At 34.0% G+C, this 17,758-nt stretch overlaps 1 long non-coding RNA gene across 1 annotated transcript; it reads right to left on the minus strand.

Annotated features, from left to right (window-relative positions):
* Nucleotides 1–8,968: 8,968 nt before the first annotated feature.
* LOC137388760 (uncharacterized) lies at nt 8,969–10,596 on the minus strand. The gene is made up of 3 exons (XR_010978022.1): nt 10,524–10,596; nt 10,185–10,292; nt 8,969–9,016 (listed from the first exon to the last, which is right to left on the minus strand). It is a non-coding gene; the product is annotated as an uncharacterized lncRNA (long non-coding RNA).
* Between the last annotated feature and the right edge of the window lie 7,162 nt (nt 10,597–17,758).

Genomic DNA, 17,758 nt, shown 5'->3' on the forward strand with positions numbered 1-17,758 from the left:
TTTGGTGATGGCTTTTTAGAATATATTTATTTGTTATTATCATATATATATACTAGGTGATTGATCGGCGTTGGCCGGCTAATAAAAGTCTTTGCACAGAAAACTTATTTATAGTTAACATATAACAATAGTTACCATTCTAACTTTCAAACTTCATATCATGAGAAAAATGTTTTATGCAGTTTAAATAAATCAAGAGAAAAAATAAAACAACCGTGAAGGTTTTCAAACTTTGTCAAACAACTGTAACTTTCAAACTTCATATCATGAAAAAAATGTTTTGTGCAGCTCAAATAAATTAACAAACAAAATAAAACAACCATAAAAGTGTTTAAATGTAAATGTGAAATAATTAGCAAATAATAGCTAAATTAAGTCTGCTACCTTAGGCTAAATTAATTTTGCTACGATTGCAACAAAAGATGATTTGGTAATGATACAATTAATACAAACTGAAAAAAAAATAAAAATTTTGAATATGCTGAATTAAGAATATCAATTTGTGCATAGAAGTGTTTGTGTATAAAAAAGGTTACTGTTCTAGCAAAAGCTATCCATCAAAACTTTGAATACGACGATACCGGTACTTCTTGATACTGGTACAAATGTAAAAATGAGATATAGGAGTGTCTCTGTCTGGTACTTTATCTGACCGAACGGTGAGAAAATGGAGAGGCTGTTCCTACTCAATATAATACAATATAATACAATATAATACAATATAATACAATATAATGCAATATAATACAATATAACACAATATAATGTCAATAATATAATACAATATAATACAACTGTCCGCGTGAAAAGTGTTAATAATTTAGCGATTTAGCAATAGAACCTAACAAAAACCGGAAATAGACGTCCGCGACAATGTGAAAAAGTATTGTGTTTCATAGAGTTTCAATTATTATGTCATTTAGTGTATGAAATCGGGAAAAGGGTGTATAAAGTATGTAGTAAGGGCTTTGAGTCGTAAAAGCCTTTGTGGTCTGGTGGTTAGACAATTGGATTGTAAACCTGCAGTTGCAATAACCAAGAGATCAAATCCAGTAGGATGTGAGATTTTAATTCAAGATTATAATGACTATAGGTGGACAGAAATCCAAACCGATGATGACAGATGACAAACTTGATAAATATATAAATAAGATATATAAATGTGAAAGTTTATTGACTGTCATCGACTGTCATTGACTGTCATCGTCATTACCTGTCTGTCCAGCTATAGTTATTAAAATCTTAAAATGAAAAGCTTCGTGCTGGATTTGAACTCACAAAGATTGCAGTAACCAGTTTCTAAATGCTGTCTAACCACAAGGCTATGCGGTTCTTTCAATTCTATCGCTCATACCATATACTGTAAGCACTCCTACAATGTGTGTGCGTGTGTGCGCGCGTGTGTGTTTATTTTCATCAACAGAAACAATACAGAAAAATAAACTGCATATTAGTAAATATATCAGGTTAAATACAAATTAGTGAAAAAATGAAAAACTATAGCAAAATTCACTCAACCTGAGCACGAGATAATGATGATGGAGCCATAGGTGCACTGTAGCCCAGCTAATGTCGCGCAAGCCCCAAAAACAGCCAACAGCAGCAGAACAAAGGCAGGCCTCAGCCCATCCCAGTCAAAGAGACAGGAGATAGCATTTTACTTGTTTTTCAAAGTCAAATTTGTTTACAATTTTCTTCAATCTTTCAGGTAGGTTATTCCAATAATGGGTTGTTTGATATTGAATAGTTTTTTGCCCAGCACTAGATGTAAATAAGGGAATATGAAGATTTAGAAGAGAGTGACGAGTGCTATAAGAGTGTGGTGATCTCCCATTCCCAGATGAATGAAATACAGTATGACCCCTTAGCAGCAGCTTTAACGTATATAACTTATCTATTGGTAAAATATTAGTTTGAGTAAACAATTCTTTTGATATATAGTCAAAGGGTTTATGACATATAATTCGCACTAGCTTTTTCTGAAAGACTTTAATTTTATTTAAAAATATGTCAGGTGAGTTGCCCCAAGATTCGAGGCAGTGAATCAGTTTAGAATTCATTAAGGAGTTATATAATGTAATCATTATTTCTCGTGGGAAGTACTTTGATAACCTATAGAAAAGTCCAACCGCTGGACGAAGGTCCTTTAGTATGTTAGATATATGAGTAGACCAATTCAGATTATTATTCATTATCATGTGAAGAATTCATTCTAGAAACGTTTACTCTATAGTACATTTACAATATAAGAACAGTAAAATACATGTAAACTGCCTAATCCGTTCCAAGATCTTTCCAAACTCGCCCCTTTGGCCATGCAAAAAAAGAAAAACCTTACTTAACTATTTTAATTTGTAGACTGTACCGTAACTGCAGTATTATTGGTTTGCATTGGCAACTTTTCTCCTTAATATGATCAATATCCTGATTTTATAAACCGATGTTGCGGTAATTTTACAACAAGTTGATGGAACTGCACATTTTCGACGTTTATTCACAACGAATTGCCTATTTTTTTAAACAACAAAGTCTATTCTGCAAAGTAAAACTAATAACAAATATTTTGTACGTATACAGTAAGGCAAAATAACAGAATCTTTTTACTATGAAAAACTGTTCTACACTACCTGTTTGTCGTCCATCTGTACCCAGGGGTCAAGGTTAGGATAAAATATAACTTTCGACAATACTCCAACTTGTGCCATTCAGTTTGGTAGACCGACGATGTAACACCTGCACCAATCGATCGTCTCTAAGTATTTATAAACAATTGCGCAGCTATCCTACTTTATGCTTCTTTGACGATCTATTCTGACAAACTAGAATGTCACAAAAGTTATATATAATAAATATAATGCTATATGCATGTTCGCAAGTGTGGCGAGACAAACTAACTCGCCCAGTTTGACACTTTACGTTATTTGAAATTTTTTACGCAGTACGAAGAAAAAAATTCACATAATTCTTTGACGTTATGATATCTGGAATTTACGTTATAGGAGCGTCTATCGTATACCCTTTTCCCAACTGCACATGCTAAATGGTGTACTAATTGATACATTGCTCCCTTGAGCCTTCCTCTATGAAACACAATGTTTTTTCATCCTGGCCACACTGGGGCGAATTTGTTTTTCGCCATACGATATCAACAAAAAATTTTCTCAGAATTAAAATTTGGCGATTGTTGTACTGATTACAATGAAATCGCTAAAATTTTAATATGCTATTCACCAAAATACCTCCCACAACGCCGATAAGAAATATGAATTGCTCGCTATCTCAGTTCAGCGTTATTCATTATGGTAAAAATGGATTCGCAAACAGATAAGCGATAGAAATTTAGTTAAAAGTTTGAAATTTTGTAAAATATATACTAAAACTCCCTTCAAGTATGTGCTTAGTAAGTAAAATTCATTTAAGTTAGATATATATATAGTAATATATATATACCAGCATATTTATTACTCTATTTGCGATAGCTTCTCAAATAGAAATGTTTTTCAAATTATGCTATACAACAATAATTAACCAAAAAAGAAAAAAGGCAACAGTGAGCTACTAAAATTGAACAAATGGTTTGACAAAGTGTTACAAATGCTTTTTTTGCTAAGAGAATGGTTATTATGTGGAAGATTGTTAAAACAGCTAGCAATGATATTTTCAAAACAATTGTTAGTGGTTGTATGCAATTTGCTCATATCACGTAAGTTGAAATAAATTGAAAACCTGTAAATGTCATGTAGAAAATGAAGACACAAGCCATGAAAGATCTTTAAACTAGTAATTGAAGTAAAGTCAACATTTACCATAGGTAAAGTCATAAGATGCAAAGATTTGGAAGGATCATTCGTTGGATTAAGATATGCTGCAATATGATGTAGATTTGCAATTAGTCGAAATGCTCTTTTTGCAACAAAAATAGCTCATTTGTGACATATCTTGGATCTAGATTATAATAAATGTGTATACCATAGATAATATGGCAAAAGATAAATTGATAATAAAATACAATGGCAGATTTTGAGTTTATGTATGATCTGCACACTGAAGCAGAGTCAATGACTTATTGATCTTGTTACAAATAGTGTCAAGATGATTACTCCAAGAAAGTCGGTCAGTCAAAACAAATCCTAGCAAATCCTAGGCAATCTACAAGTGATAGATTGACTGTTAAACTTAAACCATAACTGTCACGTACAGCTTTCATCATTCTTTCTAAGCAAATTAGACATGCTGCTTCCGATTTTGTACTCAAAGTAAAGATTGGTCCACTAACTTTCAGCCATGAAGGCATTTTTACAGCGCTTCAATATAAGTGTCGAAAACAACACGATCGACACAACGAGCTTCGCCCATAAATATGTGATGTATGCTAGTTTTTTAGGAACGGAAGTTGGGGATATTTAGTCTGATTTAGAATGATAGAGATGGGTGTCTTAAAACCCATTCTTATCTAATTTCAGCCTTCAAAATAATCTCGGTTTTTTATGAAATGTAGATAAGCTATTTAACATTGCTCGTAGCCTGTTACAGGATGTTTAATAGGCTGAACGCTGAGAAAAATGAGCTCAAAAAAGCGTGATAACAACGCTAGCTTGTGATAAAATCGCGTTTTTTGAGCTCATTTTTCTCGACCTTCAGCCTATTAAACACCCTGGTTTACAGTACCATAGGCGTATGCAAAGCTTTTTGGAATAAATCTGAGAAGATTATTTATATATATAAATAATCTTCTCAGACTTATTTTGTTTATACTGTTAAAAATAGTACTGGAGCAATAAGAGACCCTGTGGAACACCAACATCTATTTCTTGCGTCAAATATTTTTTGTCATTCATGACAACCTTTTGTAAAAATACGCTTGAAGTATTTGCAAGGAATTACTTTTAAAACCAGCAAATTTTAGCTTATGAAATGATATTTTGTGATTGGCACAGTCAAAAGCTTTGCTAAAATTCCAAAGCATTAAGGAAATCTTTTTATCTCTTGTTTTAATGTCTATACGGTCTGAGATTAGTTTATGAACAGCATCAGGGCATGAGTGACTGTTTTTGAAACCACACTGATAAGGATGTAAAATATCATTTTTGGGCAAATAAGAGTAGATGTGGATATTTAGGTACTTTCAAAACTATGAAATAGGGAGTGGTGAGATAGGGCTGAAATTTGATGGGTCTTATTATCTCTTCCTTTGAACTAAAGAGTAACCCATCCATGCTTCCATGTTGAAGGAAAACAGCTATCAATCAATGTTCTGTTAAACGCATCAGCAATAATAGGTACAATGAATGAAAGAGTTGCTTTTAACATTTTCACAGAAATATTGCCTAAGCCTGTTGCTTTTAAATTGGGTATGTTACTGATGCATTTTACCATATCACGAGAAATAAGTTTTAAAAACTCTTTAAATGTGCTTTTCAAATCAGTGTTTTGACAAGACAAATAAGAATTAGCTGACAGTAAAACTTAGCTTGAAAGTTTACTTGCATCAGACACAAAATGCAAGTTTCATTCTGAAGCTGCCAAACAAGTGCCACAGTTTTGAGGTTTTTTATCTTTCACATTCAAAGTTTGCCAAGGTTCACGCGCATCCCCAAGCCTTGACTGTTTGAAAATTTTGTCAATACAATATGTTTCTTTTTCCTTTTAATAAAACTAGTGGCAAAATGTTTTTGTAAGCAGTCCAGTTTTTCAGTTTTTCAGCTTTTTCTCCACTTTATCTTTTGCTGTACCTCTCTGTCAAACCAGATAGGTAAAAATTCTGATTGACTTTTCTAGTTTAAGAGGTGCCAACTTATTGACAGCTAAAGAAAACTTTTGAATAAATAGACTAATCTTGTCATTAGTGTTATTTTCAATCAGAATATCATTCCATCTGATGGAGGAAAACTCATTTGAAATATTGTCAGGTACAAATCTGGAGTAATACCAATAGATGAGTTTCCGGAGAAATGAGTTATGTGTGCCACCAATATTTCTTAGAACAAATAACAAATTATGATCACTCATAGACAATTTAAGTAGCCTACTTCAAAAGATTTAGCGTGATAGGAGAAATTATTGTACACATGATCAAATAATGTTGAAACGTTTGCAGGTACTTTTGTTGGTTCACCAATCAGATGTTTTAAAAACGAAGAATTACATATTTTGCTTTCCAACTAGAGCTCTCTTTTTTGTTCAACAAGTTGACATTGAAATCACTCAATATCAAATTTTTTTTAGTGTTGCTGTGACACTCTTTCAGTAAGTCTAAAAAAAATTCTATTAATCTACTCTTGAATTTAAAAGCCTATAAACAAAAGACACTATTTAAGGTCGCGAAAAGACTGGAATGACTTTAATGGAAAGGCTTTCAGCATCTATTTCATTAATTGCAAATTCTAAACACTTGAAATTAATGAAGCGGTGAATATAGCATAACAAGCCACTATCCTGGGTATAGTTCCTATCATTTCTTATGATATCGTAATCGGAAATTTTAAAGTAATCATCACCATGTCAGCTTCAAAAAATGTCTCAAAAAATAAATACCGGTAACTTTAAATTTATACTTGAAAACCAAATACTTAACTTGATTCATTTCAGAAAATAATCCTCTAATATTCAAACGGGCAATGGAAAATCCTTTAGAGAGGGTATACTGATGGTATACTTATGCCATGTGAGATGGCATTTTGGTAAAATAGGGATGAAGAAAGCTTAACCTTCAAGGACCTCAATATTTTACCATCTTTGAACAATCTTTAGATAAAGGCATTAGGGTCAATATCTTTGATACCTTGATTAATTTTATTGTCATCTACATCGAGTGGCACACTCTTAGCAATAACAACATTTTTTAAGAGAATCCGGATCAATGAACAGTCTGCATGACAACATCAAACATCAAACATCAAACGGATCAGATTTCCAGCAATGCGTAACTCCTTTAGCGATGTTTAGTGATTGGGACTAAATCATAATCCTAGGATTGTCTGACTTGAAGTTGTAACTAGTTACGGGTTCAATGATCGTTGGCCCGCACTGACTGTTAATAGCTTTCCGTACCGTGTCTTGGTTAAATTATCTATGTAAAGAAAAGTTTGGTAGAATTGAAACCCCAATGTTGTTGTTTCCAACAAAAGCACTTTGCTGTTGTTTACGTTGAACTGATTGTTTGACAGCTGTGACTTGAACCTGTTGATCAACATCCATTATGGTAATATTTGAAGTTGAAACCATATTTAGCTTGTTGCATGATTTACTTTTTGGGTTTAAACACATTGTGGCATTTGTTGATAGTTTCCAGGGTGTTTGACCTTAGACATTTCTAAGGTCAAACACCCCGGAAACACTGAAGATTCATTTTTGTTGTTTCAGTATAAGAACTTTCAAGTTCCTTGAGCTCATCAGGCAATGATTTTTGCATAACTAGTAGTTTGTTATCAAACTGGTTTGATGACCATAATGAACAGTTGATGAACTCAGCCTTAAGATTCTTTGTGGAAGTAGATGTTGATTGTAACTTGTCAATTTTTGCTTCCAACTCAACAACTCTGTAGATTAGGAATTCTACTGTAGTAGTCAATTTCAAGCAGCTCTTATATGTTTTTGTGGCCTTTTTCAAAGTAGTGTATGAAGCACTTGTTGAGGCTTCATGATTAATTGTAGACAGACACAGGTGGGGGGCGCTGATTGAATACATGATGAAGAATTGGATGAAGACAACTTTGAAAGTTCACCAATGAACTTTGTTTTTTTGCTCATTAAGAGCTTCTCTTGATCGTATGTAAAGGTGGTTAATATCTGTTCATAGTGGGAAAAGATGTCAAGATTTGTAAGCTTGTTCACAAGTATTTTACTCGTAGTGTTGTAAAACTTCAGATTATACAATGTTGGAATATTGGAGTGAACAACGAGACCAGAATGGTCTATATTCTTCTTGATCGACTCCACTTTATAGTGGAATGATAAGTAAATCATAAAACCAAGCTCAACCTCATGAATGGCAGCAGTGCAACATATTATTCTTTATGGGTTTTCAAGCTTACCCAGAATTTTGTAGGTAGTTTTAGTCCTTTTGGTGTGATCTATTTTTTGTGCAAACATATGATCCTAGACAAGACATATGAAAGCCGACTGGATTTTATTATTTTACTTGTTTCTTCTTCAGAAGTCTGACTGTCTAATTCATCTATCTGCCCTTTTTTATTAGTATCAAAACATGATTTTTCCCTCCCTTTTGATTTATCAGTCATTGCTTTACTGAATGTTTTCAAACTTTAAAAGAACAGCGGAGAGAGCACAAATTATACAGCCTGTTGTGACATTGCGCCCAAAGCAACTCTCGCAATACTATATACAGATCATACATAGTGCTGCACGATATCTTTGCATGTACATTCGATTATTTGGTCTCAAAATATATCGAATATCAAAAAATATCAAACATTGGAGTTGTCTTCTTTCGATAAATATAGTGTTAGGCTTTAACATGAACAATATGAGAGGATATTGGTTAATATCGGTTGAAAAACAGGAGTTGTCACCTCGTTACAATAAAGAAAATAGACAACTCAATGTTTGCAAAATAAAATCAGCCGATATTTCGATAAAATATCGGCTTCGATATTCAAATCGACTTGAAAACTGACCAAATATAAAATCATCCACTGAAATATATCATCATATCGAATTATATCGTGTTATCGTGCAGCACTAATCATACACAATACTACATTTTTACATCGCTTTTCGAATTTAGTCATATCAAATCAGGCATCATCTAAGTTGATCGATTTAATTTAATATTAATAGATTTATAAACATGTTTGACAATGTGACTAAACAAAGAGAAGAAGTATAACTCTTTAGAAACTGATGCATCATCACCAATAACCTTTTTAAGCAAGAAACAATCTTCGAACTGTACTTTAGGGATGAGCAGTTTATGGCATTACAGTTTTTAGATACTTACAGATAGAAATGTTATTGTGTATCCAAAAGTTGCCAGAAGGAGGTTGCATAGTATCCGCTAAAATAATAAATGCTAGGGCATAGAACTTTAGAAAGATTACGAAGTTATTTATGCATGTGGTTGTAATAAACTTTATTGATTTGGAACCTTAGCTTTCAACCACAACACCAGCATGAAATCTTAAAACTAATGCAAGTACATGTAATCAATACAAAAGTCCAAAGCTAGTCAAATGAATAGCAACATTGCCAAGTTTCCACTGTACAATTAGAAGCAAATAAAAAACAAGAACATACAGATTAAAATATAGTATAAAAATTCATAACTAGTAACTTTTGCTTCCTAGTAAATATTGACGAATAACTTTGAAACTTTCTGTAACAATAATTCTTTCAGTAATAGTCTATATATATGAACTTAAGTGTTTGTCTGGCGTTTGTCTGTCATCTGTCGTATGTCTAGTTATAGCAATAAAATATGCACAAACCAAAAATGCTTTGTACTGAAGTTGAACTCAGAAACACCAGTTTTGCAAAGATGCGCACTAACCATAGCACCACACGACAACCTTACCATACTATAGAATAATTGTGAACATACTTATTACACCTGCCATTTTTATGGGCGCAAAAGTAAAATACGTGCCCAGACTTTCCCAAAGGCTTGCACTTGCAAAAATATTATTGATTACCACTAGCATGCTTAAAGACCATGATTGCCTGAGAGATCATGATGCGTAACGATTATAAGAACGACTATTCCCAACCGTGGCAAAGTGGCTTCCAATCTGAGCATCTGCCAAATGTATGGAGCCGGTTCCAGTAAAATGCCATTTTTTAATGCTTACTTCAGATGAATGGATGCGGCTCTTATTATAGTGAAGATTTAGCCTAGACTAGCTTTTGTTACTAGCTTAAGATACTCAAACTCATCGGGTAAAAAAACTTAGCCAATCGCAACTACATTACCCACCATCATTTATAAGCTGTTTTAAATCTTGAACGAATGTGTAGCTTATATCCGTGCAATGCCGGGCATTCACCTCATAATAAAATAATGATATGTTACAGTTGTACATCGAAATAAAGATATGTCATCATTTTAAACTTATATAAATTATAACTGTTGATATAAACTAAATCATATATATAAACAAACATCTATTTATTAATTTTTAATATGACTTCCTTCCATAATAAATTAAAGTGTCAACCCCGTAACTTACTTCATGGGATAGCTGAAACCTCCTGAGCAGTAAAATGCAGGAGAAAGCCATCAGAAGAACCACAACAGATAATGAGCTCAACCCATATTTGACTTTCCGAGCGATTTCCTGTAAAAAATTGTGTTATCTATGGGCTTATAAAAACATGATTACCAATAATAACAATGTCAAGGAGAAAATTTTACAAAATACAGCAACATTGTAAAATCAGATAACAACAATCATTTACCAAAAGACTTTAACGTGTAACAACTGTAATCAGGGTAAACCTAAAATGATAAACTAAATAACTGTCATGCAATATAATAGCCATGAGAATGAGTGCTATAGCATATATACTACGCATTCTCCTACTTGAAGATCACAATCCAATAGTTCCACTTCATTTGTTGTATTCATGATGCTTTTCTACTAAAAATAAAAAGAATGTATAATATTAAGTACTATGCAATGTGCAATATGTACATGTCTTCCATGCTTAATAATTGCTTTTTCCACACTTTGAGAAAAGCTGTGAAACTTTTGTTTCTATCTTTAAAACTGTGGCATACCATATATGGCCATTTTATAGAATTCAAACTCATAAGAAATGCCTGTTAGTAATTATTGATGCATAAGTAATGCATATTAGTAATTATTAATGCATAAGTAATGCTTGTTAGTAATTATTAATGTATAAGTAATGCCTATTAGTAATTATTAATGCATAAGTAATGCCTATTAGTAGTTATTAATGCATAAGTAATGCTTATTACCATAGTTACTGTTTACAAATTCAACTTCATGTAAAGTTTAACTAACGGAGGAAATTTGTCAACACTTGGAAACAATCTAAACTTACCCGGAGTAGCTAGAGCCCGCAAATAATTGTTTCCATGAGAGTTTATCAAGTTTATATTGAGTAAAGGGAATATTCTATAGTCCCTTGATCTATCTCCTTGATATAAATTAGCTTAATAGGTATTACTCTGCAGTATTTGGTAAAATGGCACACGTACCGCATTTTATGCTTCATGGCAATGTTTAATCGGTTGACATGGTAACCAAATGTTAAGGTATTTCTGTGTGTTCAATCAATAAAATACAACTGAAATATGAGGTCTAATACCATTGTAGATCCTTAATAACTTTAGCTACAGTATTATGACTGAAAAAATAAAACAGAGGAGAGCTTATGAACTGCCAATTTGCTGATAATATTTGTTTATGTATTGTTTGTATAACAAAATATTTTTTTGGACATTTGAACTGTCGGACATTGACAAGAAAAACATTGAATCAGATCTGGCTGCATACCAGAATCACTTTACTCTGAAAGTGAAAGAGGAGGTCACTGTGAGTTCTACAGTTACATAAAGCATGAGGATGAGTTATCTGGTAGGTTCCTATCAACTTTAAAAGAACTATTGGTCAAAGGCAACTTTCATACATGTGAGGATGTAAGGCACGCTGATGCAGAATAGTTTGGGGAGAACTGTTCCAGCTGTTATATTGAAAAAGAGTGATCGCATAAGCTAAAAGGACTGCAAACCGGTTGTGCAAGTCCTAAAGACTGTTTCTTTAAACTCAGAAAATTTAACAGTATGCAAAATCAAATCTAAATTTGCCAAATTTAGAAATTCAATGGATTAGGTCTACCCTATCATCCATGTGTTCAAGCTATGCAGGTATCTGTGAGCTTGTTTTGATGCTACTAAAAAGAACCAGTTCATCAAGAGAGAAAACTTTACCTTCCATTATATTTTTTTGAAGTTGTCTTACTCACATGAGCTTGACAGAAAAAGCGATTTTTTACAACTTTCGCGACGCCTTTTTGCTGATACCAGTTTTTGAAGTTTCCATATGGATTTTTTGCACCAGAGATTTATAACAAAATGGTTAGTGAACTGTGGTTCTTAAATACAAATCGAGGATATTTAGCGTAGGTAGGCTTCAAAGTCTTCGCTAGCCATCCATGGTTGCCGTGCCCTAAAAAAGCAATCATTTAGTACTACTAGCATTTTGTAAGTTGATTGTTGTAGTAGAAGTTGACAGCTTTTTGTACTAAATATATTACATAGAAAACAGTTCCTGGTTTTCTGCCAACTTTCAGTATACATTATGTTTTCATGGATGCATATGATTTGCAAATTTGAGCCAGTCCGCAAATTAACTGCATCATGGAAATGGTATGAATCCGCAAGCTAAGCGAATTTTGCGATTCGCAAAACTTTATTGAATTCATTACGCTTGCGAATGATGAAAACAGAACTTGCGAATGATGCGCATTAAAATATCGCGCCAGCTATTCAATTTTAAATATTTTCAATACTTCCGTCGTCCTTTGTCGATGGAGTTTCACGTGTTGGCATCGCTGACACGTGAGTCGCTAGCTGCATCGCTAATTATTAACTGATAGCGTACACTTCCTTACCTTTTTAACAAGGCGCAGAAGTCAATCCGCATCATTCAAATGTCCATAGAAACACTTAATTCGCATGGTAACGCAACTTGCAGACAACTCCAAATTTACATGATGAGCTTCGTGCTCGTCATGGAAACATAGTGATAGACACACGCTTTAAAACCTCTATTTTAATGCCATGGCGCTCTATGTTTCAACGCCTCTCCTGCAGTGGCATTTTATTGAGGGTGACGTTGTATTTCTCAAATAGCTCATCAGAATTTTGGAATGCTAAATTTAACTCTTTTATGGGCAAAGGGAATGTTGTCATATTTTGTACACTCCTTCGAGCGGAGTGACATTAAACCTTTTGGGTGCAATAAATCTGATATAACTTAGCTCTAACTTGTCATAGATCTCTAAATAGATATACATCGGGAAGCTGGAAATATTTCTATCAGCTGATACCTATTGCTTGCAATTCACTTGTGATCATATAGCCTGCGTTGCAATTTGCAGAGCTTTCAATTTTCTGTTGCATTCTAAATTTGAAGGCATATTTTTATTTTATAATTACAGTATACTAGCCAAGTTTCCAGCATTGCACAGTTATTATACAGCTTATAAATAGTGACAGGTAATGTAGCTGTCATTGGCTAATTTGAGTAAGCTAGTACATGTATATGTATTGCTAAACTTACTGTTAAGGGCCGTGAGAGCAAGCTTTAGTGACATTGCGCGTAACACTGAGTCGCTATATGTATTTTAACCCAGATAATGACTATCTGCCCAGTGAATCCATGGTATCTTGTGTTGCTTATTGGGTTATATTGTCACCTTGTGAACGGGAGGTTCCGAGATCAAGTCCTCTGTAATAAGGATTTTTCGTTGCTAGATTGTAATTGCTTCAACTGGACATACGGTGCACAAAAAGACAAACACTGAGATTTATATATATATAAATTTAATATTGTTGTATTAAAGCTCATTGCACTCATTGATATGTTTGCCACAGTTTGCAGGCAAAACTGACTTTTATGTGCAGTAGAAGAGGAGTTATGAGCCTCGATTCATTGTAAACTGACTTTAGATAACCACAATGGTGCTAGCAAATAAGATGCTATAAGCCTGCAAATTTATACGTTATATAATAATAACAATCTATCAAACAGGCCCATAATAATAACAATCTATCAAACAGGCCCGTATTCCCTGGAGCGGCTCCGCCGGCTGAGCTGCCTCAACTTTTTAGTGCTTTTTTGCCTCTATAAGTACTAAGAATTGCAGTCTAAGCTCATTCACTTGGAATTTCCTACCACCAATTTACTAGCAACTAGCGTTCTAATGTCTCCGTGGTGGTCTCGCCAAATGTGTGATCTTGTGAGAATTTGTTAAGATTTGGAAACTGAACTTTATTGCTTATAGTGGGGGTGTGAAGAAGACCCCCAAACTTGCATTTTCCTTATCATAACATAATCGAATCAAAACATCGATGAGGAGAGCAGGCTCGTCTACGTAATCTTCTAATATTACACATATATAAAGATGTTGAAATAGATACAGAATCAGTTGTGAAAGACTATTGCCAAGGACACATTGACAGAACAAGAACTATTGCAATAAAAAATTAATAGCTCTTATTCTGTCAATGTCCCTTACAGAAATCTGCTGTGTCAAGAGTTTTATATCGTAATTTTATTCGTTGAATAAAAAAAGTTTTGCCTTCTATGAACTATAAACAATAATTATATCTATGTAGATTTTGATGCTTACAATTGATTGCATTTATGCATACTTTGAGGGTTGTTGATCTTTAAAAAGTCCAGAGCTTTGGGGCGCTGCCCCAAACCCTGTTGGGGGGCTTACACTGCCCCCCAAACCCTCAGGTTTTTATAGATGCCTCTAGTCGCCTGGCATTTGCTGCCCCAACTTCTAATCAGGGAATACAGGCCTGCTATCAAATGCTACAAACATATACTCAAGAATAAGTGACATAAACAAACCATAATTACAATACATGCAGAAACAAAAATTAACATTTTTGAAACAAAAATATTTGCATCCTTTGCTCAGCAAATTGCAGTCTGATTGTTGCTTTCAGATGGAATCATTTCATCTTCTTCTGGCTGTTCATTGCCTTCTACATGTATATTGTTTTTTGACCTCATTCCATTTTCTGCACTGCTGAACTAGCAGAGATTAGCATGCAAACAATTTTTTAGCAGAGCAAAACGTTTACGTGTTGGCATTTAAAAAGTTTTTTTGCAGCAATGATAAACCTTTAGAAGCATGCACGCTTAGTACAAGCTTAGCCTGAAAATAGCAGTACAAATTCCATCATAATTGTAAATCATATTGTACACACATCGAAGTATTAAGACCGCATTAAAAAGAAACAACTATTAGCGTGATATATTAATTAACTTTTGCTATGGCATTGGTTTTAAAGTATCAAAAAACCTGTAAACTTTGGAGCTCAAAAACGGACTTCGATACTAACAGCTACAACAAAAGAATTGATTGTTATTTATGTAACTGAGTTCTTTATTTATGCTATGTTTGATTATTTTGTAGACACTTTTCTACAAATTACTCTCTATAATGGATTCGTAAAAATAAGAGAATTTCAAAGTGGCACTCAAATAGAGGTGGCGTTCTATTAAACGGTGGCGCTTAATTTTTTAACCTTTCGCCTATAGTGGCAGTCAATTAGTGGTGGCATTCAAATAAAGATGAAATTCAAATAGAGGTTTTACGGTATGTGTATTTACATGGCAGTTCTGTTCTTTTTAGCAACTCAAGTTTTAAACTTTCTTACCAGTTGCAAAGTTGCTATTCTATTTTTATTTTGCATTTGTCTTTTTTGTTAGCATGGAAATTGTTGCATGATTTAACCTATTTTTAAGGTTTTTGTTCCTATTATGAGTTTTTGTCCCGAGCATTGTGAATTGCTTTCACCTTTGACCTTCTTAGCTTTTTAGCATTCGTCGTTATTCTATCTTCTCAGGTGCTAATGCAATCAACTAATGCATCAGATCAACTATTTGGCACTTTGTGTCTTTCAAAGATGAAAACTGTTTATGACAAGTTCTTCTATTTTATGCCATTGCCTGAGTTTTCACAACGGGTAATTACCCACTTCTATGCACAACTGCTCTTGGGCTAAAATTTGCAGCTGCGTGATAGAGATTTTATAAAGCCATAAGTCTTTGTTTAAGAAAAACTGTTAAAAAAAGCTTTACTTTTGCAAACTATAATTTAGCATTACTACTAGCAAAGTTGTCACAGCAAACCCAAATATAATTCATTAGCAAACAGTCAACTTCAAAATTTTACCTTGTTAGCATAACTTCCTTGTTATCCAAAACTTCTTCCCCATTTGTTAGATTATTAGAGATGGCCTGGATAGATTGTTGCTAGGTGTACATATATTGCTGCTTGAGTAGTCAGGGTAATCTAAGTTCAAAAAGCTTTAAAGAAATAAAAAACTGATTGATCATCTCATCACTGAACGTTGTGTCTTACTCTTGGCATCTAGTACTCTCAGCCCAGGCTTTAGATATGCATCAGTAACATTTAGATCAATGGATTGGGCAGAGTATGTGAGCTTTCTACACATGAAGTTGCCTTCTCTCTTCCAAAATTGGGCTATAACATAAGTTTCATACAGAGAAAGTAAACACTTGCGTTAACTCAAGCTTCTTAGAAAAGAGAAAGATAACATCCTGAGACACACAAAATTAACAACGTGGTATTTACACGAGAATATTAGATTGAAGAATCACTGATAAAGTTACTAAATATAAACACTCATTTTTGTTACAGTGTTCCAAACAGTTAAATCAACAACTATGTTGATAAAACACTCAGCTACAGTAAGTAGAGAAAGAATATGTACATGGACATGTCTATAGAACACACAAGCAGACGTATTTAATGCTGTTGCTAGCTTACTTATTGTGTTCTCTTTGCTAATCTCTGTATTTATCCTCATTCTTCTGGTTTCTGGACAGATTACTTGATGGTGAGTCCAACGGGGAACTGGAATACATTTTAGATGTGAGAAACGGAAACAATGACATGTTGAATAGATTAACAAGAAATTGTCACTTTCTGTTTGAAATTATACGAATGACTTAGTATGGTTCTTTTACTCTAGTGTTTAAATTATTGTAGTTTTCATATAGACTGCATAGTTTAGGAACACAAACAGTTTTAAAAGGATACTCCAATAACAATAGAAAAAAGCTATTTTGTTTTAAGATCAAGGACATCTGTCAGTACTCATTTATGAAGGCTAGTGTCTGTAAATATTCAAAAATGGGAAGTTGCCTTTAAAATACTACTTTAAAATTATGTGAATTTTTAAATTATGAATTTGAATAAATCCGAAAGTTGTTTTAGTTTTTGTAACATAAAACGTTGTTACTATTTGTGGTTATGTAAATCCCAGTGTCTAAGATGTATTAATAAATCTCGCTGTTATTGTGTGTTTGTCGTTTATTTAGGACGTGTGATTGGTGGGTAGTAAGTGTTGTGCGGCATGTGGTGTGTTGTGTATAATGTGTTGTGTGGGGTGTGTTGTGTGTAGTGTGCTGTATGTGGTATGTAGTGAATGCGTGGTGTGTGACTTGAGGTGCGCGTGGTGTGCAGGGCCCATAACGAGCACCGCGTGTGCAGGGCGTGTGGGGCCTGCATTTGCGGCGTGCACAACCTCCGCGGCGTGCGTGACCTGCACGGCGTGCAGCGCTATTATTGAACACTATACCAGAACTATTATTACAGAACAAGGTAGCTTAAAACTAGAATAATGGTTCTGGTTTTAAGCTACCTTGTTTAGTAGCTTAAAACCAGAACTTGTTATGCCAAAATAAGCACGAACTCATCTGTTACATTTCTAGCCAAATAATGTCAAAGATCAGATATTAATCCCTCAGAGAAATGGTAGATGGTTTACAAATGAATAGCAAAGATAAATTGAAGATGTTCCAAATGAACATGAATCAGCCCCAACTGTCTAACATATTGTAAAGGCCTGGCCCCGGTAGCTGAGCCAGCCTTACTATCCTAACAAGCCGGTGCAGCCTGAACTCTGGGCCTTCCCCTCGTCGGCCTGCCTGACACACCTAGTGGTCCGATCAGGCCGTGGCTGTTGCCCAATCTCAGGCTCACTTGGAACACTAACACAGCC

This window comes from Watersipora subatra, chromosome 2 (assembly GCF_963576615.1).
Source record: "Watersipora subatra chromosome 2, tzWatSuba1.1, whole genome shotgun sequence".
Lineage (NCBI taxonomy): Eukaryota > Metazoa > Bryozoa > Gymnolaemata > Cheilostomatida > Watersiporidae > Watersipora > Watersipora subatra.